The sequence below is a fragment of the Silurus meridionalis genome, chromosome 17 (genome assembly GCF_014805685.1).
Source record: "Silurus meridionalis isolate SWU-2019-XX chromosome 17, ASM1480568v1, whole genome shotgun sequence".
Classification (NCBI taxonomy): Eukaryota; Metazoa; Chordata; class Actinopteri; order Siluriformes; family Siluridae; genus Silurus; species Silurus meridionalis.
The window spans coordinates 9,412,865-9,437,817 of record NC_060900.1 but is presented as its reverse complement, the minus strand read 5'-3'; the positions used below and the strand labels follow the sequence as shown (position 1 = coordinate 9,437,817).

At 41.7% G+C, this 24,953-nt stretch overlaps 18 non-coding genes across 18 annotated transcripts; all 18 read right to left on the bottom strand.

Annotated features, from left to right (window-relative positions):
• Positions 1-824: 824 nt before the first annotated feature.
• Positions 825-896, bottom strand: trnaa-cgc. The gene has a single exon. It is a non-coding gene; the product is annotated as a tRNA-Ala (tRNA).
• Positions 897-1,364: 468 nt separating this feature from the next.
• On the bottom strand, positions 1,365-1,436 carry trnaa-ugc. The gene has a single exon. It is a non-coding gene; the product is annotated as a tRNA-Ala (tRNA).
• Positions 1,437-1,908: 472 nt separating this feature from the next.
• trnaa-ugc lies at positions 1,909-1,980 on the bottom strand. The gene has a single exon. It is a non-coding gene; the product is annotated as a tRNA-Ala (tRNA).
• Positions 1,981-2,438: 458 nt separating this feature from the next.
• On the bottom strand, positions 2,439-2,510 carry trnaa-ugc. Its single transcript has one exon. It is a non-coding gene; the product is annotated as a tRNA-Ala (tRNA).
• A 453-nt stretch (positions 2,511-2,963) lies between these two features.
• On the bottom strand, positions 2,964-3,034 carry trnaa-ugc. The gene has a single exon. It is a non-coding gene; the product is annotated as a tRNA-Ala (tRNA).
• Positions 3,035-3,487: 453 nt separating this feature from the next.
• On the bottom strand, positions 3,488-3,559 carry trnaa-ugc. The gene has a single exon. It is a non-coding gene; the product is annotated as a tRNA-Ala (tRNA).
• A 994-nt stretch (positions 3,560-4,553) lies between these two features.
• trnaa-ugc lies at positions 4,554-4,625 on the bottom strand. The gene has a single exon. It is a non-coding gene; the product is annotated as a tRNA-Ala (tRNA).
• A 480-nt stretch (positions 4,626-5,105) lies between these two features.
• On the bottom strand, positions 5,106-5,177 carry trnaa-ugc. The gene has a single exon. It is a non-coding gene; the product is annotated as a tRNA-Ala (tRNA).
• A 203-nt stretch (positions 5,178-5,380) lies between these two features.
• On the bottom strand, positions 5,381-5,452 carry trnat-ugu. The gene has a single exon. It is a non-coding gene; the product is annotated as a tRNA-Thr (tRNA).
• An 8,744-nt stretch (positions 5,453-14,196) lies between these two features.
• On the bottom strand, positions 14,197-14,267 carry trnaa-ugc. The gene has a single exon. It is a non-coding gene; the product is annotated as a tRNA-Ala (tRNA).
• A 2,085-nt stretch (positions 14,268-16,352) lies between these two features.
• Positions 16,353-16,424, bottom strand: trnaa-ugc. The gene has a single exon. It is a non-coding gene; the product is annotated as a tRNA-Ala (tRNA).
• Positions 16,425-17,488: 1,064 nt separating this feature from the next.
• On the bottom strand, positions 17,489-17,560 carry trnaa-ugc. Its single transcript has one exon. It is a non-coding gene; the product is annotated as a tRNA-Ala (tRNA).
• A 210-nt stretch (positions 17,561-17,770) lies between these two features.
• On the bottom strand, positions 17,771-17,842 carry trnat-cgu. Its single transcript has one exon. It is a non-coding gene; the product is annotated as a tRNA-Thr (tRNA).
• Positions 17,843-18,041: 199 nt separating this feature from the next.
• Positions 18,042-18,113, bottom strand: trnaa-ugc. Its single transcript has one exon. It is a non-coding gene; the product is annotated as a tRNA-Ala (tRNA).
• A 456-nt stretch (positions 18,114-18,569) lies between these two features.
• Positions 18,570-18,640, bottom strand: trnaa-ugc. The gene has a single exon. It is a non-coding gene; the product is annotated as a tRNA-Ala (tRNA).
• A 5,638-nt stretch (positions 18,641-24,278) lies between these two features.
• trnaa-ugc lies at positions 24,279-24,350 on the bottom strand. Its single transcript has one exon. It is a non-coding gene; the product is annotated as a tRNA-Ala (tRNA).
• Positions 24,351-24,561: 211 nt separating this feature from the next.
• Positions 24,562-24,633, bottom strand: trnat-cgu. The gene has a single exon. It is a non-coding gene; the product is annotated as a tRNA-Thr (tRNA).
• A 199-nt stretch (positions 24,634-24,832) lies between these two features.
• On the bottom strand, positions 24,833-24,904 carry trnaa-ugc. The gene has a single exon. It is a non-coding gene; the product is annotated as a tRNA-Ala (tRNA).
• Positions 24,905-24,953: the final 49 nt, after the last annotated feature.

Genomic DNA, 24,953 nt, shown 5'->3' with positions numbered 1-24,953 from the left:
GTGATATGCACTGACATCAAGCTTTCATAATCAATCCATATTTTGGAGCTCACATGACTCACGACCAAACAACATGATTATGTTCACAGAAATGTATTGGAACTGCTGAGGACAAGTCATACTTGGACATCTGTAACAGGAGCATGGTATGCAAACAATCAGGTCATCAAAAGCAAAAGGTGTGCACCAGTGTAAATTGGGAAAACTCAAAATTCAATATGCAACATACCAGAATTTCTTTATTTTTAGTACATTTTCACTTCATGCTACTAAATCTAATTTTGTTCTTCTTGGCCATCACAAATAAAGAGGGAACCAGTTCATGTAAAACAACCAAATAGTTCACCAAACATAGAAGGTGTATGGTGTAAGAAGGTGCATCTACTGAGACTTGGTAAATACACAATGGCACATTGCTTATGCTGTCTTTTTTTACTTTGATTTTACGATTCTAGCGGTACTTCACAGTGGGTCTCAAATGAGCCATCAATGGGAATGAGATGAACAAAGTCCGAGTGGTACCAAACGTGCTTCCACAGTAGAAGCGTAAGCTGTTAATTTAGAAATCTTAAATGGGTATTGGACGAAGGCAATAGAGGTGTTAATGATCTGCATACACATTAGGAGTGCTGGGTGCTGCAGCCATGCTAAAACTGTTGTTCACAAAGGTTTTCCATCAAAGCAGCATGTTGGAAGGTCTCACTTGGTTGTTTTATCTCAACTTGATATGTATCTCAGGTAATATGGGCTGTAGTGAGATAGGTTACAACTGGAAGCAGAAACATTTAGGAGGTTGCCTAAATTATGTCTTTAAAGAAACAACCTGGAGATGCTGGGGCTTGAACCCAGGACCTCATACATGCGAAACATGCGCTCTACCACTGAGCTACATCCCCAGCTGCTGCTGTTGAAGTGTAAGGCATTCAGCCCAGGACCTCACGCTTGCAGATTACAAACCATAATTAAACATCCCAAAAGACACATTCCTCCAATTTGAGCTTTGCCTGAAAACACAAAGGCAAATCAAGAAGCTGCTTCAAGTTGAACAGAAATGTAATTGAACTGCACAGGATGAAAGTGAGCAAAGATACAACAAGTAAGCATGAATGGGGCTTGAACCCACGATCTTCAGTTTACAATACCGACGCCTTGCCACTTGGCCATCATGAACAAACAGGAAAACTGTACATGCTGAAAACCACATAGTTCACCGAACTAAAGCATGCTTTTGATGAATGATATGCACTGAAATCCAAGCTTTCATAATCAATCCATATTTTGGAGGTCACATGACTGATGACCATACAACAAGAATATGCGCATCTAAAACTTATAGACATTTAGTGCATTATAAAGAAGTAGCTTGGAGATGCTGGGGCTTGAACCCAGGACCTCATACATGCAAAGCATGCGCGCTACCACTGAGCTACATCCCCAGCTGCGGTTGTTGAAGTGTAAGGCATTCAGCCCAGGACCTCACGCTTGCAGATTACAAACCATATTAAACATCCCAAAACACAAATCCTGCGATTTGAGCTTTGCCTGAAGAACACAAAGGCAAATCAAGAAGCTGCTTCAAGTTGAACAGAAATTTTATTGAACTGGACAAGATGAAAGTGAGCAAAGAAGAATGACTCACCAAACAGGCATGAATGGGAATTGAACCCACGATCTTCAGTTTACAATACCTACGCCTTGCCACTTGGCCATCATGCCATTTAAGAGAGCTTGAGGTGTCATTCAACATATCAACTCACTTTAAAATAGAGCATGCTTTTGTTGCAATATGCACTGACATTCAAGTTTCATAATCAATCCATATTTTGGAGGTCACATGACTGATGACCATACAACAAGAATATGCGCACCTAAAACTTATAGACATTTTATGCATCATAAAGAAGTCGCTTGAGACGCTGGGGATTGAACCCAGGCCTCATACATGCAAAGCATGCGCTCTACCGCTGAGCTACATCACCAGCTTGACCTGTTGAAGTGTAAGGATTCAGACCAGGACCATACGCTTGCAAATTAAATCTATTATTAAACATCCCAAAAGACACATTCCTCCAATTTGAGCTTTGCCTGAAAACACAAAGGCAAATCAAGAAGCTGCTTCAAGTTGAACAGAAATTTTATTGAACTGGACAAGATGAAAGTGAGCAAAGATACAACAAGCAGGCATGAATGGGAATTGAACCCACGATCTTCAGTTTACAATACCTACGCCTTGCCACTTGGCCATCATGCCATTTAAGAGAGCTTGAGTGTGTCATTCAACATACCAACTCACCAAAACTAAAGTGTTGCGTAATATGCACTGACATTCAAGTTTCATAATCAATCCATATTTTGGAGGTCACATGACTGATGACCATACAACAAGAATATGCGCACCTAAAACTTATAGACATTTTATGCATCATAAAGAAGTCGCTTGGAGACGCTGGGGATTGAACCCAGGCCCTCATACATGCAAAGCATGCGCTCTACCGCTGAGCTACATCACCAGCTTGACCTGTTGAAGTGTAAGGATTCAGACCAGGACCATACGCTTGCAAATTAAATCTATTATTAAACATCCCAAAAGACACATTCCCTCCAATTTGAGCTTTGCCTGAAAACACAAAGGCAAATCAAGAAGCTGCTTCAAGTTGAACAGAAATTTTATTGAACTGGACAAGATGAAAGTGAGCAAAGATACAACAAGCAGGCATGAATGGGAATTGAACCCACGATCTTCAGTTTACAATACCTACGCCTTGCCACTTGGCCATCATGCCATTTAAGAGAGCTTGAGTGTGTCATTCAACATACCAACTCACCAAAACTAAAGTGTTGCGTAATATGCACTGACATTCAAAATCAATCCATATTTTGGAGGTCACATGACTGATGACCATACAACAAGAATATGCGCACCTAAAACTTATAGACATTTTATGCATCATAAAGAAGTCGCTTGGAGACGCTGGGATTGAACCCAGGCCCTCATACATGCAAAGCATGCGCTCTACCGCTGAGCTACATCACCAGCTTGACCTGTTGAAGTGTAAGGATTCAGACCAGGACCATACGCTTGCAAATTAAATCTATTATTAAACATCCCAAAAGACACATTCCTCCAATTTGAGCTTTGCCTGAAAACACAAAGGCAAATCAAGAAGCTGCTTCAAGTTGAACAGAAATTTTATTGAACTGGACAAGATGAAAGTGAGCAAAGATACAACAAGCAGGCATGAATGGGAATTGAACCCACGATCTTCAGTTTACAATACCTACGCCTTGCCACTTGGCCATCATGCCATTTAAGAGAGCTTGAGTGTGTCATTCAACATACCAACTCACCAAAAACTAAAGTGTTGCGTAATATGCACTGACATTCAAAATCAATCCATATTTTGGAGCTCACATGACTCACAACCATACAACAAGAATATGCGCATCTAAAACTTATAGACATTTTATGCATTATAAAGAAGTAGCTTGGAGATGCTGGGGATTGAAACCAGGACCTCATACATGCAAAGCATGCGCTCTACCACTGAGCTACATCCCCAGGTAAGCGCCTATCACTGACGGCTGGAGATTGGCATCAAACCAAGCAACTCATTTAAAAACAGTTTTTAAAGCATGCACCGGAAAATTTGCTGAGAAAACGATTTTCTCCATCAGGAACAAACAGGAAACCTGTACATGTTGAAAACCAAATAGTTCACCGAACTAAAGCATGCTTTTGATGAGTGATATGCACTGAAATCCAAGCTTTCATAATCAATCCATATTTTGGAGCTCACATGACTCACGACCAAACAACATGATTATGTTCACAGAAATGTATTGGAACTGCTGAGGACAACAGGGACCCGGCACATGGTATGCAAACAATCAGGTCGTCAAAAGCAAAAGGTGTGCACCAGTGTAAATTGGGAAAACTCAAAATTCCAATATGCAACATACCAGAATTTCTTTATTTTTAGTACATTTTACTTCATGCTACTAAATCTAATTTTGTTCTTCTTGGCCATCACAAATAAAGAGGAACCAGTTCATGTAAAACAACCAAATATTTCACCAAACATAGAAGGTGTATGGTGTAAGAAGGTGCATCTACTGAGACTTGGTAAATACACAATGGCACATTGCTTATGCTGTCTTTTTTTACTTTGATTTTACGATTCTAGCGGTACTTCACAGTGGGTCTCAAATGAACCTTCAATGGGAATGAGATGAACAAAGTCCGAGTGGTACCAAATGTGCTTCCACAGTAGAAGCGTAAGCTGTTAATTTAGAAATCTTAAATGGGTATTGGACGAAGGCAATAGAGGTGTTAATGATCTGCATACACATTAGGAGTTCTGGGTGCTGCAGCCATGCTAAAACTGTTGTTCACAAAGGTTTTCCATCAAAGCAGCATGTTGGAAGGTCTCACTTGGTTGTTTTATCTCAACTTGATATGTATCTCAGGTAATATGGGCTGTAGTGAGATAGGTTACAACTGGAAGCAGAAACATTTAGGAGGTTGCCTAAATTATGTCTTTAAAGAAACAACCTGGAGATGCTGGGGCTTGAACCCAGGACCTCATACATGCAAAACATGCGCTCTACCACGGAGCTACATCCCCAGCTGCGGTTGTTGAAGTGTAAGGCATTCAGCCCAGGACCTCACGCTTGCAGATTACAAACCATAATTAAACATCCCAAAACACAAATCCCCTGCGATTTGAGCTTTGCCTGAAGAACACAAAGGGAAATCAAGAAGCTGCTTCAAGTTGAACAGAAATGTAATTGAACTGCACAGGATGAAAGTGAGCAAAGAAGAATGACTCACCAAACAGGTATGAACGGGGATTGAACCCACGATATTTGGTTTACGAGACCGACGCCTTGCCACTTGGCCATCATGCCATTTAAGAGAACCTGAGAGTGTCATTTAACATATCGACTCACTTTAACTTAGAGCATGCTTTTGTTGCGCAATATGCACTGACATTCAAGTTTCATAATCAATCCATATTTTTGGAGGTCACATGACCGACGACCATACAACAAGAATATGCGCACCTAAAACTTATAGACATTTTATGCATTATAAAGAAGCAGCTTGGAGATGCTGGGGATTGAACCCAGGACCTCAGACACGCAAAGCATGCGCTCTACCGCTGAGCTACATCCCCAGCTGGACCTGTTGAAGTGTAAGGGATTAAGACCAGGACCATACGCTTGCAAATTAAATCTATTATTAAACATCCCAAAAGACACAATGCCTGCAAATTGAGCTTTGCCTGAAGAACACAAAGGCAAATCAAGAAGCTGCTTCAAGTTGAACAGAAATTTAATTGAACTGGAAAAGATGAAAGTGAGCAAAGATACAACAAACAGGCACGAATGGGAATTGAACCCACGATCTTCGGTTTACAAGACCGACGCCTTGCCACTTGGCCATCATGCCATTTAAGAGAGCTTGAGTGTGTCATTCAACATACCAACTCACCATAAACTAAAGCGTTGCGTAATATGCACTGACATTCAGAATAAATCCATATTTTTGGAGCTCACATGACTCACAACCATACAACAAGAATATGCGCGCATCTAAAACTTATAGACATTTAGTGCATTATAAAGAAGTAGCTTGGAGACGCTGGGGATTGAACACAGGACCTCGCACGTGCAAAGCATGCGCGCTACCACTGAGCTACATCCCCAGGTAAACCCCTATAACTGACGGCTGGAGATTGGCATCAAACCAAGCAACTCATTTAAAAAAAAAAAAAACAGTTTTTTAAAGCATGCACGCTGAAAATTTGCGGAGAAAAACGATTTTTCTCCATCAGGAACAAACAGGAAAACTGTACATGCTGAAAAACCACATAGTTCACCGAACTAAAGCATGCTTTTGATGAATGATATGCACTGACATCCAAGCTTTTATAATCAATCCATATTTTTGGAGCTCACATAACTCACGACCAAACATCCTGATTATGTTCACAGAAATGTATTGGAACTGCTCAACAAGGACCCGGCACATGGTATGCAAACAATCAGGTCATAAAAACCAAAAAGGTGTGTACCAGTGTAAATTGGGAAAACTCAAAATTCCAATATGCATCATACCAGAATTTCTTTATTTTTATTACATTTTTACTTCATGCTACTGAATCTAATTTTGTTCTTCTTGGCCATCACAAATAAAGAGGGAACCAGTTCATGTAAAACAACCAAATAGTTCACCAAACATAGAAGGTGTATGGTGTAAGAAGGTGCATCTACTGAGACTTGGTAAATACACTATGGCACATTGCTTATGCTGTCTTTTTTTACTTTGATTTTACGATTCTAGCGGTACTTCACAGTGGGTCTCAAATGAACCTTCAATGGGAATGAGATGAACAAAGTCCGAGTGGTACCAAACGTGCTTCCACTGTAGAAGCGTAAGCTGTTAATTTAGAAATCTTAAATGGGTATTGGACGAACGCAATAGAGGTGTTAATGATCTGCATACACATTAGGAGTGCTGGGTGCTGAAGCCATGCTAAAACTGTTGTTCACAAAAGTTTTCCATCAAAGCAGCATGTTGGAAGGTCTCACTTGGTTGTTTTATCTCAACTTGATGTAATCCTCTCGGATTTATCATGAGCATGGGAAATGAATTGATGAGAGGTTACTAAAATTTTAAATCAGGATGCATACACAAAACTAAACTAAACTCCGGACATGCAACTCTGGCTAGAGTGCGGAGAGGCCTGGTTAGCTTGACTATAGCTATACTGCGTTTATTTGTTTTTTTCTTGTGAGCATAAAACTCCCATGCACATGTACTTAAACACCATAACCCTTATTTGAGAAACAAATCAAATCAGAGATCACACCAAATCACACACTTAAATATCAGACCACAAATATTGAATGTTAAACATCAAAATGTATTTGCATTATTTTTTTAGAACTAGATGAGTACCTTTTCAACATGTCTTTGTAATTCACATAAAATAAATAACCAATACCCCGGGGTTTTTTTCCTACCTATAAGTTTCATCAGTTTTGTGGTACCACAACGTTGGCGCGCTTGTTGGAGCTCGGTTGCAATCTTCCCAAAGAATATTGGCTGTACTCATGGTTCCTTGGTAACAGAAAGATTATAATGACCAGCTATCCAAACCGTTCCATCCCATGGTGAAATACGCAATGAAGAAACCCGTCATGAAGCTCCGTCTCCCCCACATTTCCTTAAAAGATGGTGTTAAGCAGATTATTAACATTCCTTTAACCTATCCACTTGTAAAGAAAACTTTATATCTCTTAATAGGAGATGGGGCCTCTTCGTGTCACTACTCTCAACTACGGTAGCACTATGTGTACCAACTGCCACTGTCGTTGGGTTCCCTAGCAAATCATAAGTTAGCCAAGTTGGAGCTTTTTTTAGTCTCTGAGATCGAGTTGTCTTATCAGAGCTTTTTGCTACACTGTCTAGTCTCTCAGCTATTTCAGCTGACGCCTGTATTTCAGTGTCTCTTTCCACAACTTCTGCAGTCACTTTTTCTACCAAATGGTCATCCTCCTCCACTGCGGCAGGTTCTTCAGCTGTCTTATCCGTTTCTGGGTTACTTGTCAACACAGCCAGATCCAAATCCAGATTGAAAGGCTCACCATGATCAATGTTTTGAGGTTCTGATCTTGGCAGCTGGTGCAGTGTCTTTTCAGATCCATGTCCACTCTCTGGCTTAAGTTTAAACACAGGCAAACCAGGCAGTTGACTCGCCACAATGTAAGGAGTATCTTTCCACCGATCAGCAAGCTTGTGCTTCCTGTAAACCAAGGTTTGGATCAAAACCCTGTCCCAGTATCTAATGAGCAGAAACGAACTCTTTGATCATAGCGTTGCTTGTTCCCTTCATTTTTCTTCTCTGCCATACTCCCAGCCAACTGATAGACAGCTTGGAGCTCACGTTTTATGTTTTTGACATACCTCAAGTAGGATTTTGTGGAGGTGCCATCACTTGAGACCCCGAATGTCACGTCTACTGGCAGCCTGGCCTCCCGTCCAAACATTAGAAAATATGGAGAATAGCCAGTGGACTCATTCACTGTGCAATTGTACGCATGTACAAGATGGCTAAAATGTTTACTCCATTTACTTTTATCTTGTGTTTCCAAGGTTCCAAGCATGTCAAGAAGAGTCTTATTAAAACGCTCAGGCTGTGGATCACCTTGAGGATGGTAGGGAGTGGTTCTGGATTTCCTTATGCCAAGCATGCTCAACAGCTCATGGATAAGGCAACTGAAATCCCTGCCTTGGTCTGAGTGCACTCTTCTTTGCACCCATAGTGGACAAAATACTGTTCCCACAGAACCTTAGCGACGGTTGATGCCTTTTGATCTTTCGTTGCAAAAGCTTGAGCATATCTCTTGTAATGATCTGTAACTACGAGCACATTGCAGATATTTCTGGAGTCAGGCTCAATCGTCAGAAAATCCATACAGAGATCCATCGCTCCATCACTGTTAAGTTACTTTCATGCGGGGCCAGTAAAACCTCTGAAAGCCGTATGTCTTTTAAACCCCAAATGGCCTGATTGGTCATGCAATGACTGGAGTACAGTTGTTCTGAACTGGGAGCAACAGCTGCAAACGAGCTGATTTGTTTGGTGGATGGCTTATCCTGTACAAAACTGACTTCTCCATGATAGTGAGGTACTCTGACTTTGGACATGTGGCAGGCAGCTTGGACTGCGGTGGCAAGCAGTGTTTCCTTCCCTTCATAAGAAGTATTGTGGTCTGCATGAGGACGCCGTGACAATGCATCCGCATCGACATTTTGTTTTCCAGGCCGATACTTCAGACTAAAATCATATGTTGACAATTCCGCCAACCATCGATGCCCTGTTGCGTCCAATTTAGCAGTAGTTAAGACATACGTTAAAGGATTATTATCCGTGTGGACCTCAAACTTGACTCCATAGAGGTAATCATGCAACTTGTTGACAACAGCCCATTTCAAAGCCAGAAACTCAAGCTTATGGATAATTATTTTCTGCTGAGCGAGGCTTTGCTGACAAAAGCAACTGGGCGCAAACCTTCTCCCTGATCCTGATAGAGGACACCTCCCAATCCTTCTCTGCTCGCATCAACATGCAGCACATATGACAGTTTTGGGTTGGCGATTGCCAGCACAGGCGCCTCTGTAAGACTTCTTTAAAGCCTCAAAAGCTTTCCCACAGTCTTTATCCCACCTAGTCCCAAAAGTCTCAGAAGGATGGTACCAATCTTTTGTTACTGTGCCTGCTTGTGCTTTGATGTCTTTAGTTTTGCCCTTTTCCTGTCTTTCCAGCCACAATGCAGCCCTTAAGCAACTGGTTGAGTGGATAACAGACTCAAGAGAAATCCTTTACAAAACATCTGTAATAGCCACAGAAGCCAAGGAAGGATCAGAGCAGTGATGTTTTCAGGCGTGGCCATGATTTCACAGCTTCAATCTTTGCAGGGTCTGTAGCAGTACCATTTCTAGACACAATATTGCCAAGGTAGGTAACAGAGGGGCAGCAGAACTGACATTTATCCAATGATATCTTTAATCCTTCTTCCTTCAATCGGTCGAGGACTTTAAGAAGGCGCTGCTCATGTTCCTCTAACGTTCTCCCAAAAACGATTACATCATCCAGATACACCAGCACTTCCAGTAGGTTCATATCACCCACAGTTCTTTCCATAATTCGTTGAAATCTGGGGCCCCACAACCTCCTCGGCATGCGCCAAACTGATAAAACCGGCTGGGCAAGTGAAGGCTGTCTTTTCTTTATCAGCAGCAGCTAAAGGGATCTGATAATAGCCACTTTGAGGTCACACTGAACCACTGGCTACCACCCAGGAAAGACAAAGCATCTTCCACACGAGGGACTGTATACTGGTCCGTAATCGTTCTCCTGTTTAACGTTCTATAGTCCACACACATGCGTATAGTGCCGTTTTTCTTGCGAACCACAACTATTGGTGAAGCATAAGGGCTTCTGGAGTCTGAAATGATTCCCACCTTTTTAAGATCATTCAGATGCTTCCTCACATCCTCCAAATCACCCAGTGGTAACCATCTAGAACGTTCTCGGAAAGGTCTATCATCTGTCACACGAATGCTGTGTTGTGTGCTCTTTGCACAACCCACATCAAACTCACTGCAGGAGAAAACCTCTTTTCTCTCCATCATCTTTTGACACAGTCGTTCCAACCACACAGGGGAACAGGGGAGTCACCAAAGTTGAAAGAAGACGGGGACAATAGAGATGTTCCTAGAGTAGAGAGACCTCTAGGAAACTTTGGAATACCAACGACTGTTGCAACGCTGCCAGGTGGCAGAGTGAAAGGCTTGTCTCTTGTGAACCAGACTGTTCCTCTTTTGTCTCAGCTGTGTGAGTGAACTTCATGTTTTTATTACTGGATGAACTGACAGGGTGTTAAGAAAATTGTCTCCTCCATGTGTTTTGCATGCATGGAACAGTCTTCAAACTATAGAGGTGTTTGTGCCAACCACAATGGAAACATTCCCTGTCATGACCGGATCTGGACACACACCGTCTCAGCCACTCCAACTACATCTCCAGTAAACTCAAGCTTCAAGCACATATAACCATTATATGGATACTCCTTTGCACTGAGGCCCCAAATCTCCAGGCACTCAATAGGGTCAAAGGCAGGTGCTTCAGATACTCATAAAGGGCGATACAGTGAGTAACGACGCTATCAAGTAAAGCTTGGAAATGCCCTCAATTTGTACTGAGACAATAGAGCTAGGTCCAACTAAACCCTCTGGCAGGTTAGCCTGTTTTCTGGTAGTGTCACATGGAACGATCTTGGAGCGCCAGGTTTACTGAGCAGTTTCCGTCGGTTGTTTTATTTTCAAGTGACGCTTGTTCACTTTTCTGAGATTTTGACACTGCTGAAATGACCATCTTCACCACATTTGTAACAAAAGACATCAGCACGATACTGAGGTTTGGGAGCTCTCTCCTCACAGCATATGAGTTCCCAGTAGCTTTCTGGCTGGGGTTCTGGTCTACCTGCTGTGCCATACTTGCTAATGCAGTCACAGAGGAAAAGAGGCGCAAACCTCAGTCTTGAGACCTTAAAATGTTTTCCTTAAACTCTCATTGCAGGATCTTGCAGGACTGGCGCAGACTCTGGTAGTACAGATACAACTGAGGCTGTAGCAAACCTGCACGCTTACGATAGCTAAAGATGCAAACTTTTCATTCGGTCTTTCAAGGACCATCTCCTCTTCTTTACATCCCAAAGCAACTCAGTAAAGCTGGGAGGAGGCTTGAGTTTGTAAGTCAGTCTTATGGAGGCTACGAGATCATGGAGCAGAGAGCCTCTAGCAACTTCATGGGGGTTCATGTCTTTCACTTCAATTCCACCAATAGACTGCATGACAGCTTGTCTAATCTGAGTAAGTAGGCTGATAATTTCTCACCATCTTGCTGGAATGTGTTAGAACCTCACCATGAGATCAGCTGCACTGTCTGTGGTTCCAAAGCTGTTTCTAGGCTTTATGGTAGTCATTGGCAGTGGCCTGGGATTTGTGACTTCAAACCTCTGACCATATCTGCTGCTGGCCCTTTAAGACTCTCAGCTACTCTCTGTTTAACAACATCAGAACACTGCCAGTTCAACATGTGGGTGGTCTGTTCACCAAGCATCGTACTCTTCTCCATATGGAGTGGGTTTCATGACCTGAAAACATGCGAATGACAGCTCACAGGCGTGGCTTGACATTTTTCAACTAGTGAGGAGATGGCATTCACCAGCTTTGTGTTCAGGTCTGAGCTGGGTGGAGCAGAAGCAGAGTTTAGTAAACCTGTGACATCAGCTAGTGTCTTCCTTTATTTGCTAAAATGACAGTAACTTGACTGAAAGTCTCTTTCATCAGTTACATGAACACGCTGGGTCTCAGTAACATTCACTATCCAAGGTCCAAACTCATCTCCAGCTAGTAACTGTTCAGGTATGTCAGACTTGATCATATCATTAATAGTTTCGACTAAAACTAACTGGCTTTTACTGAAGTGTTCAACACAGTCTTATTTTACAGGCCAAAACTTCAGCCTCATCCAGTACCTTATACATAGTCTCATCAGTAACATCAAGAGAAACCTTACTAAGCACAAATGCTTTTGCATCCATACCTTTACCTTTACACCATTTGATAGTCTGTTCTGACTCCATGTTATATCAGCTTTAGATACACAGGACAAAAATAAAATAATAATAATCTCTGAAACATAAATGACTATGGGCTTTTAAGCCACCTCATTTAACACTGACTTTCCCTTTTTTTATGCTCACATGAACAAAACAACAGTAAACAAGATGTGATGGACTTGTAACCCTCTTTCTCAATTATACTTTTTGGGATTTATCATGTGCATGAAATTAATTGATGAGAGGTTACTAAAATTTTAAATCAGGATGCATACACAAAACTAAACTAAACTCCGGACATGCAACTCTGGCTAGAGTGTGGAGAGGCCTGGTTAGCTTGAGTATAGCTATACTGCGTTCATTTGTTTTTTTTCTTGTGAGCATAAAACTCCCATGCACATGTACTTAAACACCATAACCCTTATTTGGGAAACAAATCAAATCAGAGATCACACCAAATCACACAAACTTAAATATCAGACCACAAATATTAAATGTTAAACATCAAAATGTATTTGTATTTTTTTTTTAGAACTAGATGAGTACCTTTTCAACATGTCTTTGTAATTCACATAAAATAAATGAACAATACGGGTCACATATAAGTTTCATCAGTTTTGTGGTACCACAGTGTTGGCGTACTCATGGTTTTGTCTGTACTCATGGTTCCTTGGTAACAGAAAGATGATAACAGTAAGATGATAGTGACCATCTATCCAAACCGTTCCATCCCATGGTGAAATACGCAATGAAGAAACCCGTCATGAAGCTTGTACAGACAGACAACAAACAGGAATCCATACACATACAGTAGCAACAGCTACAGCAGCATCTGATGCACACTATACTCACTCAGAAACTCGGCAAAGTGGGTTTCTAGCTATGTATTAGCATTTTACATGGCTATGCTGGCTACATTCAGTAAGATTGACATTTAACCAGCTCCAAAATTTTTTACCAAAGTTACACACTGACAAAAGAAAACCCAGAAAAATAATCACTCGCTAACTTTGATAACCAGTAATGTAATCAATCCTACAAAGTAAACTCTCACAGCCATCTGTGTGTGTTTTTCTTGTCAATATTGAGTTACCATACTGCTCATGGCATATTGATAACAAACAAAACTGACACCTGACCATCCAATACAAATAAAATGACAGAGGGTTCAAAGGTTTACTCAAAACAGCAGATATTTCAAACATCTCACAACTTTAACAAATATGAATTAATATTAAATGTTACTATCAAAAGGTTTTATAAACAAAGGGCAATTAAATGGCCCATATTTCAGAATATACAGTATATCTGTTAACGGAACACAAAATAAACAATATATAAATTTAGCAGGGTGCTACATTGATATGTATCTCAGGTAATATGGGCTGTAGTGAGATAGGTTACAAATGGAAGCAGAAACATTTAGGAGGTTGCCTAAATTATGTCTTTAAAGAAACAACCTGGAGATGCTGGGAGTTGAACCAAGGACCTCATACACACAAAGCAAGCGCACTACCACTGAGCTACATCCCCAGCTGTATCTGTTGAAGTGTAAGGGATTCAGACCAGGACCTCACACTTGCAGATTTCAACCAATAATAAACATCCCAAAACACAAATCCCCTGCGATTTGAGCTTTGCCTGGAGAACACAAAGGCAAATCAAGAAGCTGCTTCAAGTTGAATAGAAATTTAATTGAACTGCACAAGATGAAAGTGAGCAAAGAAGAATGACTCAAACAGGCATGAATGGGATTGACCCATGATCTTCGGTTTACAAGACGCCTTGCCACTTGGCCATCATGCCATTTAAGAGAGCTTGAGACTGTCATTCAACATATCAACTCACATTAAAATAGCGTGCTTTTGTTGAGTAATATGCACTGACATTCAAGCTTTCATAATCAATCCATATTTTTGGAGCTCACATGACTGACAATATACAACAAGAATATGCGCACCTAAAACTTATAGACATTTTATGCATTATAAAGAAGTAGCTTGGAGATGCTGGGATTGAACCCAGGACCTCATACATGCAAAGCATGCGCTCTACCACTGAGCTACATCCCCAGCTGTAGCTGTTGAAGTGTAAGGATTCAGACCAGGACCTCACGCTTGCAGATTACAAACCATATTTAAACATCCCAAAACACACATTCCCTGCGATTTGAGCTTTGCCTGAAGAACACAAAGGCAAATCAAGAAGCTGCTTCAAGTTGAACAGAAATTTTATTGAACTGCACAAGATGAAAGTGAGCAAAGAAGAATGATTTACCAAACAGGCATGAATGGGGATTGAACCCATGATCTTCAGTTTACAATACCTACACCTTGCCACTTGGCCATCATGCCATTTAAGAGAGCTTGAGTGTCATTCAACATATCAACTCACATTAAAATAGAGCTTTTGTTGCGTAATATGCACTGACATTCAAGCTTTCATAATCAATCCATATTTTGGAGCTCACATGACTCACAACCATACAACAAGAATATGCGCACCTAAAACTTATAGACATTTTAGGCATTATAAAGAAGTAGCTTGGAGATGCTGGGATTGAACCCAGGACCTCATACATGCAAAGCATGCGCTCTACCACTGAGCTACATCCCACCTGGCTCTGTTGAAGTGTAAAGGATTCAGACCAGGAACTCACGCAAAGAAATCTCTTAATAAACATCCCAAAACACACATTCCCTGCGATTTGAGCTTTGCCTGAAGAACACAAAGGCAAATCAAGAAGAAACTGTACATGTTGAAAACCAAATAGTTCACCGAATTAAAGCATGCTTTTGATGAGTGATATGCACTGACATCAAGCTTTCAATCAATCCATATTTTGGAGCTCACATGACTCACGACCAAACAACATGATTATGTTCACAGAAATGTATTGGAACTGCTGAGGACAACATACTTGGACATCTGCTCAACAGGGACCCGCACATGGTATGCAAACAATCAGGTCATCAAAAGCAAAAAGGTGTGCACCAGTGTAAATTGGGAAAACTCAAAATTCCAATATGCAACATACCAGAATTTATTTATTTTTAGTACATTGTTACTTCATGCTACTGAATCAAATTTTGTTCTTCTTGGCCATCACAAATAAAGAGGAACCAGTTCATGTAAAACAACCAAATAGTTCACCAAACATAGAAGGTGTATGGTGTAAGAAGGTGCATCTACTGAGACTTGGTAAATACACAATGGCACATTGCTTATGCTGTCTTTTTTTACTTTGATTTTACGATTCTAGCGGTACTTCACAGTGGGTCTCAAATGAACCTTCAATGGGAATGAGATGAACAAAGTCTGAGTGGTACCAAACGTGCTTCCACAGTATAAGCGTAAGATGTTAATTTAGAAATCTTAAATGGGTATTGGACGAAGGCAATAGAGGTGTTAATGATCTGCATACAAATTAGAGTGCTGGGTGCTGCAGCCATGCTAATACTGTTGTTCACAAAGGTTTTCCATCAAAGCAGCATGTTGGAAGGTCTCACTTGGTTGTTTTATCTCAACTTGATATGTATCTCAGGTAATATGGGCTGTAGTGAGATAGGTTACAATTGGAAGCAGAAACATTTAGGAGGTTGCTTAAATTATGTCTTTAAAGAAACAACCTGGAGATGCTGGGGATTGAACCCAGGACCTCAAACATGCAAAGCATGCGCTACCACTGAGCTACATCCCCAGCTGTAGCTGTTGAAGTGTAAGGCATTCAGCCCAGGACCTCACGCTTGCAGATTACAAACCATATTTAAACATCCCAAAACACAAATCCCCTGCGATTTGAGCTTTGCCTGAAGAACACAAAGGCAAATCAAGAAGCTGCTTCAGGTTGAACAGAAATTTTATTGAACTGGACAAGATGAAAGTGAGCAAAGATACAACAAGCAGGTATGAATGGGAATTGAACCCACAATCTTCAGTTTACAATACCTACACCTTGCCACTTGGCCATCATGCCATTTAAGAGAGCTTGAGTGTGTCATTCAACATACCAACTCACCAAAACTAAAGTGTTGTAATATGCACTGACATTCAAAATCAATCCATATTTTTGGAGCTCACATGACTCACAACCATACAACAAGAATATGCACGCATCTAAAACTTATAGACATTTTATGCATTATAAAGAAGTAGCTTGGAGATGCTGGGGATTGAACCCAGGACCTCATACATGCAAAGCATGCGCTTTACCACTGAGCTACATCCCCAGGTAAGCTGCTATAACTGACGGCTGGAGATTGGCATCAAACCAAGCAACTCATTTAAAAAAAAAAAAAAAGTTTTTTAAAGCATGCACCCGGAAAATTTGCTGAGAAAAACGATTTTTCTATGCACTGACATTCAAAATCAATCCATATTTTTGGAGCTCACATGACTCTCAACCATACAACAAGAATATGCGCATCTAAAACTTATAGACATTTTATGCATTATAAAGAAGTAGCTTGAGATGCTGGGATTGAACCCAGGACCTCAAACATGCAAAGCATGCGCTCTACCACTGAGCTACATCCCCAGCTGCATCTGTTGAAGTGTAAGGCATTCAGCCCAGGACCTCACACTTGCAGATTACAAACCATATTTAAACATCCCAAAACACAAATCTGCGATTTGAGCTTTGCCTGAAGAACACAAAGGCAAATCAAGAAGCTGCTTCAGGTTGAACAGAAATTTTATTGAACTGGACAAGATGAAAGTGAGCAAAGATACAACAAGCAGGCATGAATGGGAATTGAACCCACAATCTTCAGTTTACAATACCTACACTTGCCACTTGGCCATCATGCCATTTAAGAGAGCTTGAGTGTGTCATTCAACATACCAACTCACCAAAACTAAAGTGTTGCGTAATATGCACTGACATTCAAAATCAATCCATATTTTGGAGCTCACATGACTCACAACCATACAACAAGAATATGCGCATCTAAAACTTATAGACATTTTATGCATTATAAAGAAGTAGCTTGAGATGCTGGGATTGAACCCAGGACCTCATACATGCAAAGCATGCGCTTTACCACTGAGCTACATCCCCAGGTAAGCTGCTATAACTGACGGCTGGAGATTGGCATCAAACCAAGCAACTCATTTAAAAAAAAAAAAGTTTTTAAAGCATGCACCGGAAAATTTGCTGAGAAAACGATTTTTCTATGCACTGACATTCAAAATCAATCCATATTTTTGGAGCTCACATGACTCTCAACCATACAACAAGAATATGCGCGCATCTAAAACTTATAGACATTTTATGCATTATAAAGAAGTAGCTTGGAGATGCTGGGGATTGAACCCAGGACCTCAAACATGCAAAGCATGCGCTCTACCACTGAGCTACATCCCCAGCTGCATCTGTTGAAGTGTAAGGCATTCAGCCCAGGACCTCACACTTGCAGATTACAAACCATATTTAAACATCCCAAAACACAAATCCCCTGCGATTTGAGTTTTGCCTGAAGAACACAAAGGCAAATCAAGAAGCTGCTTCAAGTTGAACAGAAATTTAATTTAACTGCACAGGATGAAAGTAAGCAAAGAAGAATGACTCCCAAACAGGCATGAATGGGGATTGAACCCATGATCTTCAGTTTACGAGACTGACGCCTTGCCACTTGGCCATCATGCCATTTAAGAGAGCTTGAGAGTGTCATTCAACATATCAACTCACTTTAAAATAGAGCATGCTTTTGTTGCGCAATATGCACTGACATTCAAGTGTCATAATCAATCCATATTTTTGGAGGTCACATGACTGATGACCATACAACAAGAATATGCACGCACCTAAAACTTATAGACATTTTATGCATTATAAAGAAGCAGCTTGGAGACGCTGGGGATTGAACCCAGGACCTCATACATGCAAAGCTTGCGCTCTACCGCTGCGCTACATCCCCAGCTTGACCTGTTGAAGTGTAAGGGATTCAGACCAGGAGCATACGCTTGCAAATTAAATCTATTATTAAACATCCCAAAAGACACATTCCCTCCAATTTGAGCTTTGCCTGAAAAACACAAAGGCAAATCAAGAAGCTGCTTCAAGTTGAATAGAAATTTTATTGAACTGGACAAGATGAACGTGAGCAAAGATACAACAAGCAGGCATGAATGGGAATTGAACCCACGATCTTCAGTTTACAATACCTACGCCTTGCCACTTGGCCATCATGCCATTTAAGAGAGCTTGAGTGTGTCATTCAACATACCAACTCACCAAAAACTAAAGTGTTGTAATATGCACTGACATTCAAAATCAATCCATATTTTTGGAGCTCACATGACTCACAACCATACAACAAGAATATGCGCGCATCTAAAACTTATAGACAATTTATGCATTATAAAGAAGTAGCTTGAGATGCTGGGATTGAACCCAGGACCTCATACATGCAAAGCATGCGCTCTACCACTGAGCTACATCCCCTGGTAAGTGCCTATCACTGACGGCTGGAGATTGGCATCAAACCAAGCAATTAATTTAAAAAAAAAACCCAGGTTTTAAAGCATGCACCAAAATTTGCTGAGAAAACGATTTTTCTCCTTGGCCATCATGAACAAACAGGAAACCTGTACATGTTGAAAACCAAATAGTTCACCAAACTAAAGCATGCTTTTGATGAGTGATATGCACTGAAATCCAAGCTTTCATAATCAATCCATATTTTTGGAGCTCACATGACTCACGACCAAACAACATGATTATGTTCACAGAAATGTATTGGAACTGCTGAGGACAACGCCACATACTTGGACATCTCGCCTCAACAGGGACCCGGCACATGGTATGCAAACAATCAGGTCATCAAAAGCAAAAGGTGTGCACCAGTGTAAATGGGAAAACTCAAAATTCCAATATGCAACATACCAGAATTTCTTTATTTTAGTACATTTTACTTCATGCTACTAAATCTAATTTTGTTCTTCTTGGCCATCACAAATAAAGAGGGAACCAGTTCATGTAAAACAACCAAATAGTTCACCAAACATAGAAGGTGTATGGTGTAAGAAGGTGCATCTACTGAGACTTGGTAAATACACAATGGCACATTGCTTATGCTGTCTTTTACTTTGATTTAACGATTCTAGCGGTACTTCACAGTGGGTCTCAAATGAACCTTCAATGGAAATGAGATGAACAAAGTCCGAGTGGTACCAAACGTGCTTCCACAGTAGAAGCGTAAGCTGTTAATTTAGAAATCTTAAATGGGTATTGGACGAAGGCAATAGAGGTGTTAATGATCTGCATACACATTAGAGTGCTGGGTGCTGATCATGAACAGGAGTGCTGGTGCCATCATGATCAAACAGGAAACCTGTACATGTTGAAAACCAAATAGTTCACAACTAAAGCATGCTTTTGATGAGTGATATGCACTGACATCCAAGCTTTCATAATCAATCCATATTTTTGGAGCTCACATGACTCACGACCAAAAACATGATTATGTTCACAGAAATGTATTGAACTGCTGAGGACAACGCTGTCATACTTGGACATCTCCTCAACAGGGACCCGGCACATGGTATGCAAACAATCAGGTCATCAAAAGCAAAAGGTGTGCAACCGAGCCATTATGGATGCACAAGCCAGTGCACTCTTAGTGGGGTCCCAAGCCCAGTAAATGGGAGGTTGTGTTAGGAAGGGCATCCAGCGTAAAAACATGTGCCAAATCAAATATACGGGTCACAAATAAGAATTTCATACCGGATCGGTCGAGGCCGGTTAACGGGTCAACACACAGGTATCGATAGCACAGGGTACCGTGGAAATTGGGCTACTGTTGGCAAGGAGGAGAAGGAGAGGAGGAAGACGTCTACAGAGATGGCAGGAAAGGAGCAGTGTAAGAATGGAGGTTAGGGTTGGTACTTTAAATGTCGGTACTATGACGGGAAAGGGAGAGAGGTAGCTGATATGATGGAAAGGAGAAAGGTAGATATGCTGTGTGTTCAGGAGACCAAGTGGAGTAAGGCCAGGAACATTGGAGGTGGATTTAAACTGTTTTATCATGGTGTGGATGGAAAGAGAAATGGTGTATGATTCTGAAGGAAGAGTACAGTAAGAGTGTAGTGGAGGTGAAGAGAGTTTCTGATAGGGTGATGATCGTGAAGGTGGAAGTTGAAGGATGATGATAAATGTCATCAGTGCCTATGCTCCACAAGTTGGCTGTGAGATGGAGGAGAAGGAAAGATTCTGGAGGAATTAGATGAAGTGGTAGATGGTGTACCTAGGAAAGATTGAAGGACTTTAATGGGCATGTAGGTGAAGGAACAGAGGTGACGAGGAAGTGATGGGTAGGTATGGTTTTAAGGAGAGGAATGTGGAAGGGCAAATGGTGGTAGATTTTGCTAAAAGAATGGAAATGGCAGTGGTGAACACTTATTTTAAGAAGAAGGAGGATCATAGGGTGACGTATAAGAGTGGAGGAAGGTGCACACAGGTGGACTATGTGCTATGCAGGAGATGCAACCTGAAGGAGATTGGAGACTGTAAGGTGTTGGCAGGGGACAGTGTAGCTAGACAGCATCGGATGGTGGTCTGTAGGATGGTTGTGGAGGCGAAGAAGAAGAGGAGGAGAGTGAGGACTGAAAGAAGAATAAGATGGTGGAAACTGAAGGAGGAAGAGTGTAGTGTGAGGTTCAGGAAGAGGTCAGTGAGAGGCTCAGTGGTGTTAAGGAGGTGTTGGATGATTGGGCAACTACTGCAGGAGTGATGAGGGAGGCAGCTAGAAAAGTACTTGGTGAGACATCTGGAAATAGAAAGGAAGACAAGGAGACGTGGTGGTGGAATGAGGAAGTGCAGGAGAGCATAAGGAGAAAGAGGTTGGCAAAACAGAAGTGGGATAGACAGAGTGATGAGAAAAGTAGGCAGGAGTACAAGGAGATGCGGCAGCAGGTTAAGAGGGATGTGGCGAAAGCCAAGGAAAAGGCATATGAGGAGCAGGAAGGAGAGGTTGGACACTAAGGAAGGAGAAAAGGATTTATACAGATTGGCCAGGCAGAGGGACCGAGCTGGAAAGGATGTACTGCAAGTTAGAGCAGTAAAGGATGGATAGGGAAATGTGTTGACTAGTGAGGAGAGTGTGTTGAGAAGGTGGAGGAGTATTTTGAGCAGCTGATGAATGAAGAAAATCAGAGAGAGAGAAGGTTGGATGATGTGGAGATGGTGAAGCAGGATGTAGATAGGATTAGTAAGGAGGAAGTGAGAGCAGCAATTAAGAGGATGAAGAGTGGAAAGTCGGTTGGTACCAGATGACATACCGGTAGAAGCGTGGAGATGTTTAGAGAGATGGCAGGAGTTTTGACCAGATTGTTTAACAGGATTTTGGAAGGTGAGAAGATGCCTGAGGAATGGAGAAGAAGTGTTGTAGATCTTTAAGAATAAAGGAGATGCAGACATGAAGTAACTACAGAATTAAGTTGATCAGTCACACCATGAAGTTATGGGAAAGAGTAGTGGAAGCCAGGCTGAGAGAAGAGGTGACCATCTGTGAGCAACAGTATGGTTTCATGCCAAGGAGGAGCGCCACAGATGCCTTATTTGCTTTGAGAATGTTGATGGAGAAGTATAGAGAAGGACAGAAGGAATTGCATTGTGTATTTGTGGATTTAGAGAAGGCCTGACAGGGTGCCAAGAGAGGAGTTGTGGTATTGTATGAGGAAGTCAGGTGTGTCAGAGAAGTATGTGAGGGTGGTGCAGGACATGTATGAGAACAGTGTGACAACAGTGAAGTGTGCAGTAGGTACGACAGACTGGTTTAGGGTGAAGGTTGGACTGCATCAAGGATCGTGAGCCCTTTCCTGTTTGCAGTGGTGATGGACAGGTTGACGGACGAGGTCAGACAGGAGTGGACTATGATGTTTGCGGATGATATTGTGATTTGTTGTGGGAGTAGGGAGCAGGTTGAGAAGAGCCTGGAGAGGTGGAGATATGCGCTGGAGAGAAGGGAATGAAACTCAGTAGGAGTAAGACAGAATACATGTGTGAATGAGAGGAGGGCAGTGGAGTGGTGCAGTTGCAGGAGAAGAGCTGGAGAAGGTGGAGGATTTCAGGTACCTGGGGTCAACAGTGCAAAGTAATGGAGAGTGTTAGAGAAGTGAAGAAAAGAGTGCAGGCAGTGGAGTGGGTGGAGAAGAGTGACAGGAGTGATTTGTGATAGTAGGGTATCTGCAAAATGAAAGGGAAAGTTTATAGGACTGTGGTGAGACCTGATGTTGTATGGATTAGAGACAGTGGCATTGAGTAAAAGACAGGAGGTGGAGCTGAGGTAGCAGAGCTGAATATGTTGAGGTTTTTGCCAGAGTGAGGATGGATAAGATTAGAAATGAGTTTATTAGAGGACAGCATGTAGGATGTTTTGGTGACAAGGTGAGGAGGCGAGATTGAGATGGTTTGGACATGTGCAGAGGAGGGACATGAATTATATTGGTAGAAGAATGCTGAGGATGGAGCCACCAGGTAGAAGGAAAAGAGGAAGGCCAAGAAGGAGGTTCATGGATGTGGTGAAAGACATGCAGGTAGTTGGTGTAAAAGAGGCAGATGTAGAGGACAGGGTGGTATGGAGACGGATGATCCCTGTGTTTAATGGGAGCAGCCGAAAGAAGAAGAAGAAGTCACACCATGAAGTTAAGGATGGACTATGATGTTTGCGGATGATATTGTGATTTGTGGTGAGAGTAGGGAGCAGGGTGAGAAGAGCCTGGAGAGGTGGAGATATGCTGGAGAGAAGGGAATGAAACTCAGTAGGAGTAAGACAGAGTACATGTGTGAATGAGAGGAGGGCAGTGGAGTGGTGCAGTTGCAGGAGAAGAGGAAAAGGTGGGGAGTTCAGGTACCAACAGTGCAAAGTAATGGAGAGTGTGTTAGAGAAGTAAAGAAAAGAGTGCAGGCAGGGTGGAGTGGGTGGAGAAAAGTGGCAGGAGTGATTTGTGATAGAAGAGTATCTGCAAGAATGAAAGGAAAGATTATAGGGCTGTGGTGAGACCTGCGATGTTGTATGGATTAGAGACAGTGGCATTGAGTAAAAGACAGGAGATGGAGCTGGAGGTAGCAGAGCTAAAGATGATGAGGTTTTCGTTGGGAGTGACAAGGATGGACAAGATTAGAAATGAGTTTATTAGAGGACAGCATGTAGGATGTTTTGGTGACAAGGTGAGGAGGCGAGATTGAGATGGTTTGGACATGTGCAAAGGAGGGACATGAATTATATTGGTAGAAGAATGCTGAGGATGGAGCCACCAGTTAGGAGGAAAAGAGGAAGGCCAAGGAGGAGGTTTAAGGATATGGTGAGGGAAGACATGCAGGTAGTTGGTGTGAAAGAGGCAGATGTAGAGGACAGGGTGGTATGGAGACGGATGATCCGCTGTGGCGACCCCTAATGGGAGCAGCCGAAAGAAGAAGAAGAAGAAAAGCAAAAAGGTGTGCACCAGTGTAAATTGGGAAAACTCAAAATTCCAATATGCAACATACCAGAATTTCTTTAATTTTAGTACATTTTTACTTCATGCTACTAAATCTAATTTTGTTCTTCTTGGCCATCACAAATAAAGAGGGAACCAGTTCATGTAAAACAACCAAATATTTCACCAAACATAGAAGGTGTATGGTGTAAGAAGGTGCATCTACTGAGACTTGGTAAATACACAATGGCACATTGCTTATGCTGACTTTTTTTACTTTGATTTTACGATTCTAGCGGTACTTCACAGTGGGTCTCAAATGAACCTTCAATGGGAATGAGATGAACAAAGTCCGAGTGGTACCAAATGTGCTTCCACAGTAGAAGCGTAAGCTGTTAATTTAGAAATCTTAAATGGGTATTGGACGAAGGCAATAGAGGTGTTAATGATCTGCATACACATTAGGAGTGCTGGGTGCTGCAGCCATGCTAAAACTGTTGTTCACAAAGGTTTTCCATCAAAGCAGCATGTTGGAAGGTCTCACTTGGTTGTTTTATCTCAACTTGATATGTATCTCAGGTAATATGGGCTGTAGTGAGATAGGTTACAACTGGAAGCAGAAACATTTAGGAGGTTGCCTAAATTATGTCTTTAAAGAAACAACCTGGAGATGCTGGGGCTTGAACCCAGGACCTCATACATGCAAAACATGCGCTCTACCACTGAGCTACATCCCCAGCTGCATCCATTGAAGTGTAAGGCATTCAGCCCAGGACCTCACGCTTGCAGATTACAAACCAAAATTAAACATCCCAAAACACAAATCCACTGCGATTTGAGCTTTGCCTGAAGAACACAAAGGCAAATCAAGAAGCTGCTTCAAGTTGAACAGAAATGTAATTGAACTGCACAGGATAAAAGTGAGCAAAGAAGAATGACTCACCAAACAGGCATAACTGGGGATTGAACCCACGATATTCGGTTTACGAGACCAACGCCTTGCCACTTGGCCATCATGCCATTTAAGAGAGCTTGAGAGTGTCATTTAACATATCGACTCACTTTAAAATAGAGCATGCTATTGTTGCGCAATATGCACTGACACTCAAGTTTCATAATCAATCCATATTTTTGGAGGTCACATGACCGACGACCATACAACAAGAATATGCGCGCACCTAAAACTTATAGACATTTTATGCATTATAAAGAAGCAGCTTGGAGATGCTGGGGATTGAACCCAGCACCTCAGACATGCAAAGCAGGCGCTCTACCGCTGAGCTACATCCCCAGCTGGACGTGTTGAAGTGTAAGGGATTAAGACCAGGACCATAAGCTTG